At 38.3% G+C, this 15,574-nt stretch overlaps 1 protein-coding gene across 2 annotated transcripts in view; it reads right to left on the bottom strand.

Annotated features, from left to right (window-relative positions):
• LOC106950501 (guanine nucleotide-binding protein G(i) subunit alpha-2-like) overlaps positions 1–15,574 on the bottom strand; it is a 53,774-nt gene that overhangs the window by 13,643 nt on the left and 24,557 nt on the right. The window contains exons 1-2 of one of the 2 annotated variants that reach the window (XM_015037416.1): positions 3,476–3,483; positions 894–901 (exon numbers count right to left, since the gene is read on the bottom strand). The exons of the other annotated variant lie outside the window; for it this stretch is intronic. The gene's annotated coding sequence lies outside the window, so the exon portion shown is untranslated. Of the gene's footprint in view, positions 1–893; positions 902–3,475; positions 3,484–15,574 lie in introns of those variants that run through there. 2 annotated transcript variants of the gene reach the window in all.

Genomic DNA, 15,574 nt, shown 5'->3' with positions numbered 1-15,574 from the left:
TGACCAAAAAAAAAAAAAAAAAAAAAAAAAAAAAAAAAAAGAGGGCCAAGAAAAACGGGGATTTCTTTCCACTCTTACATCACCATCACATGATTTAACAATAATATCGACACTGCATCATGCTGCCTGTTACACATATGTTGTGAAACAGGAACTATCAAAATGTCTGTATCATGTCACAAAACAACAGTGAGTGGACCAGGAGAGGCTTTTTAGCCCGGTGATAAAGACAAATGTAGGTCTGGGTTTTGGAGCCCAGAGAGTCTAAAGCCCCTGACAATCTGAGGTAATCTAATTTAAAAGGTAATCCATTAATAATTGTTTGTTTTACATAAATAAAAGGCTCTCCTGTTTATTGATCTTCTAAAACAACAAACCTCCAAGTATGTAATTGTCAGGACTTACAGATTTTGCGTTATGATTCACCCATGTATTTTTTTGATGGCTCTCTACAGAAGAAGGAGGCCTGACAGCAGCCACAAGTCTGAACTGTTGGCTGCATCAATGACGCCGTCAAATATCCCTCCATAAACTGCTGGGACTGAAACTACATCGTCGATATCTCATTTAGATGGGAGAGAAAAACTACAGCAGAATACACCCTTAATTTTGCAATGCACACAATATATCGTAATCCCAACATCAGTCTGTGCGATACTCATATTGGAAATTACTGTTTGGAGTGCAATCATTTTTGGTTTCGATACTTCCAAGTGTTGCGACCTTGCACTCACCGCACCAGATGCTCACATTGGATATAAGTGGCATTGCTCAAAATGCTAAAGGTCACAAATAAGATGCAGAGAAAAGAAGAAAATAAGCATATATGGCACCTGAATTGTTACTGCAAGTTTTTCTCAATGTATTATTTTCATCACAAGATTTTCTACAACCCTGCAGCCTTAATGCACACCAACATTAAAAGCTTTTATTACTTTGAAATTTGAAATAAAGCTCATTATTTATGCAGTCAGAATTATGAAGAAATAGATTAACATCTGTTAATGTTACAAGGTCAACGTACAGGTTAGCTTATTGGTGAAAGATTGTTCATTGATTCAACTCACAAAGCTCAACTCAGGGACTCATCTCGAGGCTTTAAACATGAATCCGAAGTAAAACTCAATTCCACACGTGGGACTTTACTCGCCATCTCTGCTCCGCTCTTTCCAGGGACTCTGGTCAAATATGATATCACACCGTAGCCATAACCAACCAAAATAGCAACCCAATTATTAGACTGAACATACTTTAGAAAACATTCGACAATTATAAACTAAAATTGATCACGGAAAATTTTAAGCAAACACCCAAATTAGCTAAAAAAGGGGAAAAAAAAGTCAAAGGTAAAACTAAAGATTTTAACACAGCAGTCTTTGACAAAAACAAGGGGGAAAAAAAAATCACAACTTGTCCAAAAAGCACATAAAGGAAAACTGCAGTTTGGTGCAAAACAGATGCCTCTGCTTAGCAACAGGGCAACATGTGGGACAGTTGTGGCTGTTTCTGACTCGTAGGGGAACATGTGAAAAAATAAAAATAAAAAAATAAGTCACAGTAGAGGAATGCCAGCGAAAGCTCCCCAATAATTTCAGTGGTACAAGCTGAAACACATGCTTGTCCTTGACATTTCAAGACGGTTATGGAAGAGGTAAATGCAGATCAGCTGCTCTTGCAGAGGCATAAATCTACCAGCAAGAGCATTTCAGGCTCATTCATTGACGGGTTGACGTCGTGACCGGCAGAGACGACTCAGACAAACCAGGGTCAGGAGTCCAGCTGCAGGCAGGCATCAGCTAAAGATGCTCCGGAGTTTCTGCTGTGGTTTTTACTGCAACTACTACAGAGCTGATGAGGAGAATCACTCATTTAAATGTACAGGTGTCAGGGGGATTCTGATTTCGTTTCATATGCTGTATAGGAACTGAAATTAATACATCCACCTTTCTTGATAGCAGATGAGAAATCAGCTGCTTTGAGCTGCTGGGTAATGACATTTAATCAACATTATCCCAGGGGAAATCTGTTTTTCCTCCTGTTGTACAAAAAACCGCTGCAGAGGAATGAATGCCAGGCAGCACAGCAAACATAAAGACAGTCATTGTTTTATTGTGACGCTTCAGCTTTTACCTGCATGCACATTTGGAGGGAGACAAAAGGCAAAATTACCCTCATTAAGAGCTTTTGCTGATGAAGACGGTGTCATGCTGGCAGCATTTTTCCGATTATCTTACGCTGAATACAGTCTTACTCAGAATGATCAAATTAAAATCCGGGCATCGTGCTGTTTTAAATTAGTACTACCGCGCCCTAATACGAATGTTATGTCATATGCTGGTATTTCTAGCATCTTGCAGCACAAAAAAAAAAATCAGTTTTAAAGTGCATGGCCTCTGCTCCAACAGTCAGTGGAGAACGGATTACTGTGATAAAGGCTCGGCGGAGTAGGAGGATGTAAAGTAATTAGTATCATTGAACCAGCAGTAACGTATAACCACGAAAAGGGATGAAATACTCTGCAAGTCTGCATCTTGGACTGGTCCGCCCCAAACAAAGTGCTGAGGAAGCATGTGTTTCTCCATCAGTGGCTGTATCAGTGCAATGAGCCACTTTTTAAAAGGTCAAACAAAAACAAATGATGTATTAGAGTTTCATTACTTCGACAACCTCCCTACAGTCCAGCTGCATGCTTCTTACTGCTTGCTAGAGTTTCAATGCAGAAGTTATCCAATAACGCATGCAAACAGCGAGACCGAGTGTTTTCAGTTGAGCCAGTTGAACTTGCATTGCCATGGGGAAAATGAAAAGTCACAAAAACCATAACACAACCCAGAAACACACGAGTGAGTCGAGGACAAACTCACCTTTCGGTGCCTTTGGCTAATGATCTGGAAATGCACCATTAACCAGCCTAGAAATACAGCATAAGCATGGGCTGCTTACTGGTAACAAGGTATGACAAGATTTTACAGTGTTGCAGTTTCAAGACTGCTAATGTAATTTTATTCAACTAAGAAGTTTGTTTCTCAAAGGATATCATCACACAATAATGTCAAACGATTATTAAAAAATAACAGAAAAAGAAAGACTAACAGTTTCTTAAAAAGAGGGTATGTAACGTCGACATTTTTTATTATTTTACACTTTAAAGTTATATTCATTGGCATCATAAGAAACAAAATTTCTGACCAGGTGCTTAAAGCTAAATCTTCCAGCAGTATAAAAAAAATTGACATATACTGTCAAAAATGAGCAAACTCTAGTGTGTCACTGCATATTGAAATAATTTTATTTTAGGTTGCAATTCCTCAGAAGTCGAAATCTTTCCAAAACCTGATCATAGCTCTTTAACTTCTGACAGTAAATACTTTTACACAGCTTTAAAAACAAGTTTTAAAAAAAGCAGCATATTGGAATTTGTGCACCAAATTAAAGCTTTGTGACGTTTGATATCCTATTTTTATGCCGCCAACACAGCAGTTTCACATAATATTAATTTTTGTAGCCAATCTTCATGCTACTACCATAAGACTGTGAATTTTGTTTGTTTTTTTACCGAAGGTCATCATGGTGTTAGAATCATATACCAGCTTGTGCCAACACAATGATAGTAGAAAAACAGAACACAACGACCCAGTCCTCTTGAATATTTCAATCTCTTGTTTTCTGCAGAGAAGGGATCTTGGAAGAGATGCTGAAGATGCGTCACCCTCTGCTTTCTACAGGCCAGTGGCAAAGAACAGCGGAAGGTTTAAGTGTGCCAGGCAAGCTTTTTCCATAGGAATTCCTAATACGCCTGCAGCATGTCGAGCTCTGCTGGTGAAACGAGATGAAACAGACAAGTTGGAACATAAATGAAAAAAGAATGAGGGCTGCTCATGTGTCAAGATCCAGAACGAACTTCTTTTAACAATCCACTTATTTCTCTTTATGCAGTTCCTTATCATAAAGCCAGAACTTCCTAAGGCCTGAAATGTACATTTTTGAAAGACCTTCCCCCGAGAAGCGTTGAGGCTTTTTACTATGCGTGTGTGTGTCTGGAGGGATGTGCCTGTGTTAGGAGCAAGCACAGCCTGTTCTGGTGGGACTGAGAGCAAGGCACAAAGGCAGCAGTGTGGGTCTCTGCTAGCCAAGAACACAAACCCGCTGTTGATGTTTGGGACTGGACTTCTCCAATCAGCGCTCGAGCTCAGTAGTTATTCACACTGCTCCGCCGGCTTTCACCCAGCATGACAACCATCTTAACAAGCCCCCAGCCAAGATAAAGATCTGGCCAGTTGATCAAGATCTCTGATTTAGGGAAAATGACAAAATGAATTAAATCCAACAGCTGATTAGAAGTTGTGGAAATGGGTGGGTGTTGCCTTAATTACCAGTTTGACTCTTTGGTCGGTCTCTACTCATTGTTGCCATTGCAACTAAAAGTTGTAATGGATGATGGGTGGGAGGTGTTCACCAGCACTACCATCACTGCTTAGGGCTCTAACTTAGCTATGCGCCACAGCATCAGGATATAGAAGTTATGACCGATTCCTTTTTTTTGTTGGGATGTTCGTAACTTTGCACTGAGGCCACTGGTACGACCAGCTGGACTTGGAGACATTATTCTGGAGAGGGTCAAAAACAACAACAACAAAAGAACTGTCTCTAATTTTCTGGTGTACAACCTGGGTGTGTAACTTTAGCTATTAAAAAAAACTCCCCACTCTGTTAAGCTGGACAAACATTAGATGAGATTTTCATGAAGGCCAGCTTTTAAATTTTCTTTGCCAAACATGTTGTCAGAATGTTTTTACTGGCAATGTTAATGACTAAAAAAGGGAAAATAGCACAATATTTATTCATCCATCAATCTATGGATTGATTCATTGATGGATGAATCAATGAATCAATCCATAGATTGATTCATCCATCAATCTTATATATATATATATATATATAACTTTTTTTGTAATATTTTGCAACAGGTGGGACATATTTGTTGCTTTTTCAACAAGATACAGGTGTAAGTTGGTGCTAAAGTGATATCCTTTAATAAGTCAATTACAAAAGTGTTCCTACATTGTGGTTTTACAAACATAATTAGTTCCAACACAGAGTAATTACTTCACAGCATCTGAGCATAACAGACAGGAAGACTGATTAAAAATTAGAGCTGCTAAACAATTGGGTTCCAACCTTCTGCAACCCAGGAACATTTTAGCACAATGCAGCCATCAACTTGAAGCATTACTTATGACTGCTATACGAGTCCTGCAGAGAGTTTTTTTGTTGTTGTTTCTTTGCAAGTATGGCTTCTAGAGAGGTGTGCAGGTGTGCTCAGGTGAAGAATGGATTTTTCCAGTTACAAAGACAGTGGAGCAATTAAACTCTCAAGAGCTCAACACTGACAATAAGCTCAGACTTGTCAAAATATTTTATCCTTGACTCCTTTTGACCAGAGAGGATATTAAATGTATATTTGGTACCAATGAGATTTCTTCTACGGTTAAGATCTTTGAGGAAACTAAGTATATTTTGCACAATATCTCACGTGAGGCACTTTGAACACTGCAGAAAGCGGCTCTGATATTCTGCATGCAAGTGAATTTCTGAATAATTTAACCTTTTTTTTTTTTTTTACTTGGATGCTTCAAAACTGTGAATCGTTACAATTTACGTCTATAAACATTTCCCAAAGAAGAAAACACTTTTCTGATTTGAATACAAGTCACGTGAAGTTTAGGGAGATCCCTTTTGATGCCCTGATGTCCTGCAATCCTTTTTTCTCCGCTTTCTGAACTACTGTCCTAAAAAAAAGAAACTGAATTCGTCAAAGTCCGAATTGGCAGGTTAGACTGGAAATCTCCACCAGGAAAAGCTTGATCCGTGTGACTATTTATTGAATGAACACTGATGTCTTTTATGAGAGTTCACAGCCGTCCTCGTGCCTGTTGCGTGTGACTTCACTGTCTATTTGGTAATCAAATTAATCTTCCGTCATTTCTCAGACGCTTCCTCTCACTATCATCCTACACACCATCACCGAGCGGCCCTGTGCCTCCTGTTCTTCTTGGCTACATGTTGAGAAATGTGCCATCCTGGATTCGAGACACATGTGCCACTTCCTATTCTCGGAGTCCATGTGGGGAGGAAACGGCAGCAGCTTGCGCGTCCGCATTGGTCCGACTGAAAGGCTGGGACGGAAAGAGTCGGTCTCATCCGACAGATGGCCGCAACGCCTTAGGCAAAGACCAAGTCTGGACAGCGTGGTGACAGCTGCTGCAAAAGCAGAGGGATCATAAGACCAATTTCACTTCCACTACATGTACTGAGTGGATGTGACACCAGTGGATGGTTGCTTTATGACAATTCCTGTCTCTTAAGGGGAACGAGACACGTCCTTCTCAGTATTTGTTTTCCATTTAAAGAATAAGAAAATACAAATCCCTGGTATTTTACCTTGTGTTGGCTCTCTCAAATGTATTCTAGTTTTAATTACATTGACGATTATTTATCATAATTATTCGGTGCTAATAACATGCAGGTTTTCCAAACTTCTCTATGGTTTCAATGCTTACTCTACCAGAAAGCTTCAAATGCTTCTCACAAGAACTATTACAGGGTATGCAAAACAAAATTTAGCATTAATATCTGACAGCAGTTGTTGAACTTAGTAATTCATACTATGCATACAAAATTCAGCCAAATGAACTATTCCTGGGTTCGTACCCATTTTTTATGCTAATATGCCGTTTTTTCCAGGCTCCTAATCAGTTTTAGTAAATATAATTTCATATATTCACAATGAAATTAAGTCAGATTATTATCGCTTGTAAATTTAATCTACAGTCACCATAAACTGCAGATTATGCAGACAGACTTGGAGACAATTTTTTGTAAGAATGCAACTTTTCTTTAGTAATTAGCAGCTACAACAATTTGTCAGTAATTGGAAGTTTAATAGAATTAATTTAAAGGAATAATGGGAAAAGAAAATGAGGCAGCTGCTGTACGAGTGAAAAATTAAGTCATTACAATTTAGAAATGCGCTACTTTGTTGTTTCAAAGAATAAATGTACAGTTTTGTGTGATTATGCCCCCAAGATGCACTCAGACGTCAAAGCGTTGCGCCGCGTCTCCGGCTCAAGAAGAAAAAATAAAAGACGTCCTCTTTCCTACAGCGCTCAACCTAAATTTAGAGAGTTAAGGAAAACGATCCATGTGAAAGGCAACGATGTAGAGAAAGCAGCAGGTCATATGACTATGTGAAGACAAAGCCAAGGGACAATTTATTCAAAGGACACCAATGGAACGGTGATTTGGGTGGAGAAACCCAACCTGTAATGTCAAGAATCTTCTGACCAGACTGAACATTAAACAGAGCAATAAACAGTTTTTGGGGACATTATAGCTGAACAGTTTCAAGTGTGATAGAAGGACACCAAAATACACTGCAAAGATTCTAACCTCAGTAATTAATTGTCGCCCCACCCTTGATATTTCTAACTCTGAACACCCAACAAGGAATCCGGTCAAACTGACACCAAGCTAAGTCAGACACTTATTATTATAAACGACTGTTATGTTGCTTACTCGTTTCATTGGTCATCAGTTGTATATTTTTTTTAATCTCTTGATTGAGCAGCACAGCACTAAAGACTGCTACCATGCCAGCAGCATGCACCATTTACTAAAACTGAAAACATTTTAGCAATATTTGAAAAAATGATAATAAATCTTGTGACATTACTGCTTCCTCGAGTTGTTTTTACATCTTGGAGCAGCTGATTAGCCTGGAAGTGTTTCAGCAATAATATTGCAATTGAATAATTTTCTGAAATCCTGCAGAACTCATTACACATTTTACACGCTGGTAAGGCGAGAATAAAAGCCGTTTTATGATCTGACACCATGTTACTGTCCTGACTCCAGGCTAAAATCTGGGCTGGCATCGGTGCCATTACAAGGCAAAGAATATTCTCCTCATACATAAACTGGTCCCTCTTCAACAACCACTCTAAACCAATTCACCACGCACTGTTTGCTCACTTGGGAAGTGAACATAGATCGACGTACAAAAATAAGACAAAGACATTGATTGTTTTCAGCTGAAAGCCAGTGGCACAAAGTTTCCCCCGATTGTTATCGAATCAGACTCCCCAAGTGCATTTTGATCTCTATCTTTCTCTGTTGGAAGGATGAAGTTCTGAACTGCAAGTTATCAAATGCTGCAAAAGTGCAGGATCACAAAACAAAAAGCTCAGTTGCGGTTGAAGTGCAACCAAGATGAAGCTCTAAATTGTTTAACTGAACAACATTTTGAACGAGGTTAAAAGTGATTAGAAAATGTCAATGACTGGAGGTTTTAAACCCAGCATCGTCACAACAAAAGCCACTTCATACAAATGTTTAAGCTTCTGAAACTAAAAGCAGCTTAAATAAGCCAGAGATCGTGGAGATTCTCAGCTGGAATTAGAAACCTGAAATTGCCTTTTTACGAGTCAAGAAGCTTGAGGGAATGCAGCCAGAAGATAAACCTGAATCTTAGCACATGTTTAATATTCTCCCACATCCAGAAGGCCGAGGTAAGATTTAAAGATGCAGAGTCAGGCATTGAGGTGGCCCTAAGCTCAGGGGCCTTTACTGAATCATGAGAAACGAGAATATGCTCCTGATGCATTATAGATACATCCATTACGATCCCCCGCCCTTCTGCACTGATCTTTGTTACCAGACGTGTACATATTCATATGTGGAGGCACTGAAAGAAAGGAGGGAAGAAGGAAAGATTCCATGAATTATGAATTGGTGCATCACAATATAAGCCAGGAGCTGTGGAAGAACCAAACTGCTGGCATTTGAAGAAATTTGCTTCGTAATGAAATCCACAGAAGTGAGGAAAGGTTGAACTCGGAGGATCCCAAGATACTTTTCTTCTATATTTTAGTATTAGAGACAAGACTAAGATGTAAAGCCAGACGGAAGAACAGAAATAAAAGTACACTTACAGAAATAAAAGGTATAAATCAAACTGAACAATATTGGAATTATGAGAATGAGATCAAATACAAAAATTTAAAAAAAAAATTAATTTATTTTTGGGTTTTTTTTTTGACAAATGACTGTACTGTAATAAGTGTAAAACATCTTTTACATTTCATCTAATAAGTACCGCACTCTGCCAGCAAAAGTCGATCCTAAGTGGTCCTAGAACAGGATCAAAATTAGGTAAGTGTATTATTTAGCCGATTAATGTTAGTGGTGAACCCGAAGCTACAAATCAGATCCTAACTTGAGCAGCAGGCTTTGAAAACAAAATAAAATAGATATGAGCAAATGAGGCTTTTCCTGACAAATCCTGATCTCCAATTGTTTTTTTTTTTTGTTATTTTATGTCTGATCTTCCTATTCCAACACTGAATCATCCTCAAGACTATAAAACAGATTCCAACTCCAGATGCTACTACACTGTAACTTGCAGATGAATCAACTCTCAAAACACAAATGACTGAATTCCCTCCTCAGCTGTCATTCAGCTCTGCAGAGGCAACGAGCATTTCATTTGACGCAGGAGTCTCAGGAAACCGTGGTGTTTTTACCTCAGATGATCTCTCTACCTCCGCTCCCCCTAAAGTCAGAGAGTGGGGGGAAACACAGTTATACTTGAAAGTGATTGGTCTGAAACTGACATCCTGCGCAACTTAATCAGTAAGACCTCGAGGTCTAATGGCAATCAGGAATCAGGAAATTATTCAGTAAGAAACCACCCGCCCCCAAAATTAAGTCAAAGTATATTTGATCACATTTTGTTTATTACACTGAAATAAAATAAGGTTTTATTAAATGGAATTTATTATCATTTATATTTATTATTATCTAGTTCATGGATTGTGGCTTTTAACTGTTAGGTAAAACCATCTGGTTCAAAGATGGTTCATATTCTCCAGTCACATTGTAAATGCTAAATATACTATTGGACCTAAATTGACAAAGTAATTAATTAATGACTTGAGGATCATTAATTAATTGTTAATCAGCTTTTCATAGGTTCTCTTAAATTCACAGACACGAGGATTGTTCTCAAGATCATTTTAAAAAGGAAACTCTCAGAAAATGTGAAAAACAGTTTATAAGAACAGACAAGAAGAAAAACACAGCAGAGTTCCACTAGAATAATCTTCCAAACACCTTTTTAACAAAATGAATTCTGACGGCGATCAAACGACGACGCAAATGTTGCTGATTTTTTTGTTTTGCACCCCCTACATGCGAGACCAAAGTTGTTCACGCAGTTGCCAGCCTCCAGCCTGTGCAGGGATAATTACTCAGAGCCGAAAGGCCATCCATCAAAGAGCAGACGAGGCGGCCAAGGCTGAGTGCGACAACCGACCCCTCCTCGCAGCCTTAAAAATCAGACGTTGCCCTGGCCTTGAAACCTGGACACATGAAAGACCCGAGCAGACCAATGCGGCCGACACGGCCAAAGCAAACGTCGTCGCTCAGCATTTCAGCTCGAGCTAAAACGAGTCTGTAACTTCCACATGAAACATCCCGTTAAAAACTAACTCTGAAACTGCAATAAAGAGATTACTTAAAATAGACTACTTTAAATTTAACCAGACAAATCAGTTGAGTACTAGAGCTCATTTGCAACGTCAACTTGGCCAAGCAAAAGACAAATTACAACTAAATCACAAAACCTATGCACAGTCATAGGAACAAAAGTTTAAAACGCCACATTGATACCAGTAACTGGTCCACGTCTAAGCAATCAAAGTGAATCTGATTTTCTCCTTTACAATTTTTTTTTTTTATTATTATAAATGATGATAATGACTGATTTAACATCGTATCGTTAAAATGAAATCCCACATCGGGCACGTTTGTTTAAATGACAAGTCATATACATTTTTAGAACACCTAATTGGAGTAACATATGTATATTTTAACTGCTGCAGAAATAAAATTTATTTAAAAGCATTTTAAAATCAACATTTTTTTTAATTGCATTAGTTAATAGAATGAATTATTTATCCATAAAATAGAGCAAAACATTAATGCTGCAGCATGATTGGAATGAGAAAAATTCACATTGCATCTGGTGTGAATTTGGTAAAGTAAGCCTAGTTTGCTCTCATCAATACGTCTAATTTAAGTTTAGTGTAGCTTGTATAACAGATGGTGAAAATGGCAACCCTGGATAAAGGCATTTTTACAGCTGGGAAGGGTGTGAAACCGGATTTTGTGCTGCGTTGTATGATGCTAATCACTTGATTCCAGTCATAAGGCGAACACGTAAAAATGTCACGCCCTCCGATTTTATCAAAGATCTTGAAAGGCTAATTTGGTCAATTGTGATTGTACAAAACCCCAATTGCTCTGAAAGTTTATGATGAACAAGCAAACTACTGTGCCTCTTGAGTTAAGCTACATGAATAGCACATGAAATCAGATACAAAACATGAACGGGAAAAAAGCCGCCCCAAAAAAGACAGGAAGTTTATTCCTTCAGTGTCACTGCAACCTTTACTTGCAACTTGAGGGGAAAAAAAAAAAAAAAAAAATCACAGGAAATGAAAAGAGGAGGGGTGATGTGGGAGGTTTCTCAATAATTTGCACATTTTTATCTGAGTATACAAGAAGAGACTTGCTTTGCTGACATCCTTCCCAAAACAAAGTAGCTACTGTTGACTTTCACATTATGGAGATCAATGTGGAACAGCTAATTTAAATTGTCAAATGCTTGAATTTATATATATATAAAAAAAAAAGTGGAACTAAAACATTGGGGCTGATTTTTATCAGGAGGCTCTGCCGCAAATAATAAACACTAGATGTATTAAACTTGCTGCACAAAGAGGAGACTCATCAGGAAGCAACAGAAGAAAAAAAAAAAGCCAATGACCCTAAAAAGGATCATTTCACCCCCCCCGTCCCCCCCACTATTTACTTTAAAAATTCATTCTGCGTTTAGTTGCTTTGGAAAACTGAACAATTGAACAATTATTATTTTACTAATGAGTATATTTGCCACAATAATTGTGTCTTTGACATCTTTTTCTTTGCTTTTCTGGACAGAACAAATAAAGCAGCAAACGTTCACATCAACTGCATCTCTTCCCAAACCTCAGTCAATTTAATTTAATGGCTTGTTCCCCAGAGCAGGAGGCGAGAGTTTGTCCTTTCAACTGTTGCCACGAGCTGAAAAAGAAAATGATTTAATGTATTTGACCCAAAGTCCTTACATAAGGAACTTTTCACCAGTTGACATGAATTAAATTTATCAATTGGATTAGAATTAGATTGGGTTATGAGCCCATTACATCTAACATTTCTAAAAGCGTAAAATTATTCATTTGATTCTGATACAAGTTAACTGACTTGAATTGAATCAAATACAGCTTTTAGTGTAATTATTAGTGTGTCCTGTCTTATTATAATTAACAAAAAAAAAAAAAAAAAAAAGGAGACAAAATTCCACACATTTTTTTGAGGACAATAATAAAACAAAGAAGTCAATCTTCTTCATTTAGCTTGGTCCTTGGAAGTGTGCAAGGTGTTCTGGCAAAGGTGAGAGCTCATCCCTTCTGACCTACAGCACTGAAACCAAACCCTTATGCCAGCACAATGCAGCAATGACAGATCTCTGACCCCATAAAACTTCTGGCTCAGAACCTGGATTCAAAAGCCCAATTTCTCTCAGCATGCAGCGCTGGTTATGTGAACGACCTTGACTCGTACCCACCCACCAGTTACCAGGCTGAAACCTGCCAGAGGACGGTGCACAGCGCCTCATTAATAAGACAAATTACAAGGACAGCTTATGACATAACCTAACCAGGTCCCGAGATACTACATGGCTCCTGCAGCGTGATCAAAGGTGTTCTGCCCTTTCCATCGTTCACACCAAAAGACCAGACGGCTGCTCTTTTCTTCCACCAAATCTCTGACAGATTCGCTGCCGTCAACTCGGCTTGAAATGTCAAACAGCGAACTGGCACCCTCATGGAGGTCTTAATTTATAGCCAAGTGTTGGGTTGTCTAAGATTTGTCAGGTTTGGAATATGACAGATGTTCTGTCACATCGCATCACAGGACTCCAAACCATATGACCAAAAATGTCTTTTAAAACAAAAAACCTGAAAACGTCAGTATACCTCAACTGTCCTACTCTCAGATTCTGACTCAGGAAGTAAAGAGTTATCGGAAAAGAAAAAATATCATACTATTTTGAGGAGCCCGTGTAGTAGTTAATCGTCACGCAATGAACTATTTTTACATAAATAAAGATATCACTTTAGACTGCAAATATAAGAAAGCTTGACAGTAAAGGTTGTCTCCTCAACATTTCATTGTAGTAACTCTGAAAAGCATACTTGATGGAGAACATATCTACCCAAGGGATGAGTCAGAAAAAAAATAAAATAAGCGTATCTGTATGAATAGAAGCAAAACCTGAAATTAGGATTGAGTTAAATTATTCCCAACGCTCTGCTGTGCTGTGCTTGCAGTTCCTCTCTGTGGGTCCCTGTTTTTGTGACCGAGTGAGAACTCCGCAGGAATACGGAGCACCTCCGCGCTCACAGAGAGCTCTTTGTGTGAGCACGCTGCCCTCAAACCAGCGTGTCTTTTGTTTATCCCGCTTCCTTTCAGGTTCTTCTCTCTGCAGCTGACCACAGAGAGCGAAGCGCGGTCAGGAACTCCAAGAGATGGAAAAAAATATAAAGTGTCTCAGTCAGTGAGAGAGAGAGAGAAAGAAATGTAGTAATTTGAGGTTTTCTATGAGGTTCCAGATAGATTTAATGTACAAGATGTGTCAAATCTTCAAAGATAAGCTTTAAAATGCTTATTCTATGGGTTCCTCCTTAGATTATTTAAGGTTCTCCATATTCATCTTATTTTACCCTTGCTTAAACATTAATTTGAATATCCTGACCAGGCAGGAGTTCTTGACAAAGGCCGGTATAATTTGAATGTTTACATGTTAAATAAACTATGAATGACAATTCAAATTCATTTTATCCTACACAAGTCAAATATACAAGTTATTGTAGGTCATGCAAGGCAGACTGGTCAGTCATATCCTTTACAACTAAAGGGCTTAAGGAAGTTGAAAATTTACCTCGGTTCATTTTATGTCATCGGTCACAAAAAGGAGATCATGCAACTTAAAAGCAGCAGAAGTTGAAAATTCCCCGCAATTTATCATTTAGTTTATTGAAGCACGTCAATTCTTGCAGTTTTTGATTAAGTTTTGGTGACGAGACGAGAAAGGGAGCAAGTTACAGAACAGGTGGCCTGAACACAAACATCCTTTCAGGTGCAAGTTCACCTTCATTTCTGCCCTTCTATCCCATTATTGTGCCAAAACAGACCTGTTTGCTTTCAAAACACACATTGCTCAATAGATAATTACCATAGCGACTGCCGATCTGAAACCATAAGCTATCTGGGTCCTTCCACACATACAATTACAGCTCACTGATCTCAACATGCAAGGTCTCTCATCAAACAGTTGGTCAGAGATGACCGGACGAAGCAGATTAATTCATTGGCATTGTTGGAGTTAACTCTACGCAAATAAAAAGCGTTCCTCAACAACACACCATGGCGACAAAGAGAGTCTATTTAAAGTGCAGCACATGAAAAAAAGTAAAGATATAATTTACTTATGAGATATAATTCAACGTTCAAAATGAGTGGCTCCTTCACAGCGAAGAGGTCAATCTGAGGTTCATCACCTCAAGCCAAGATATAGTTCAGGCAGTGCTGAGCTAGATCTAATTAGTCTATTTAGTAACTGTTGTCTTTTCTGTTACAAATAAAAGAGATAACACTATGCATTTTTATTCTTATTTTTCATCTAAATGGTGTGATAAAGTGAACTCTGTGGTACTTTTACTAAAGGTTATTGGTAACACTTTATTTGAAGGGGGTTGAATAAGACTGACATGACACTGTCATAAACATGACATAACACCTGTCATGAACATGAATAAGCCTTCATGAATATTTATGACTGTTGTCATAAAGCGTCATTCGGTAAATTATGACACTTTTAATACACAGTTGACATTATTCAAAATGTCTTTGTTATGACAACTTGACATTAACCAAGAAATCATTACTGACATAAATTTGTTATAAAAGTATTACTGACTGCACTTTAAAAATCAGGTAACTTTATGTTAGTAAAGGTAAAGTTTAAACAGTAATGATTTCCATTCATGAAGGAAATTCATGAAGGCTTATTCATGTTCATGACGGGTGTTATGTCACGTTTATGACAGTGTCATGACAGTCTTATTCAACCCCCTTCAAATAAAGTGTTACCAGGTTATTTTCAAAACGACTTCACCTAAAAGTCTTTTCTGTTAAAAGCTGAACTGCTGATTTGCAGATTCGAAGGAAAGTTGGCCCTCAAGAAAAAGCAATAATGCTCAATGGCTGGAAACTTTACAGCAACCAGGCTTTCTGGGAATGTCTGCAAAAGTTCAGAGAAAAGTATCCTCCTCCCCCCCCCCCCCCCCCCCCAAAAAAAACCCAAACACAACCCCCATCAATTACAAAAACATAAACAAAAAATATAAAA

Source organism: Poecilia latipinna, unplaced genomic scaffold (genome assembly GCF_001443285.1).
Source record: "Poecilia latipinna isolate Pla-1442-1.1 unplaced genomic scaffold, P_latipinna-1.0 Scaffold24, whole genome shotgun sequence".
NCBI lineage: Eukaryota > Metazoa > Chordata > Actinopteri > Cyprinodontiformes > Poeciliidae > Poecilia > Poecilia latipinna.
This window is presented reverse-complemented; position numbering and strand designations above follow the sequence as displayed.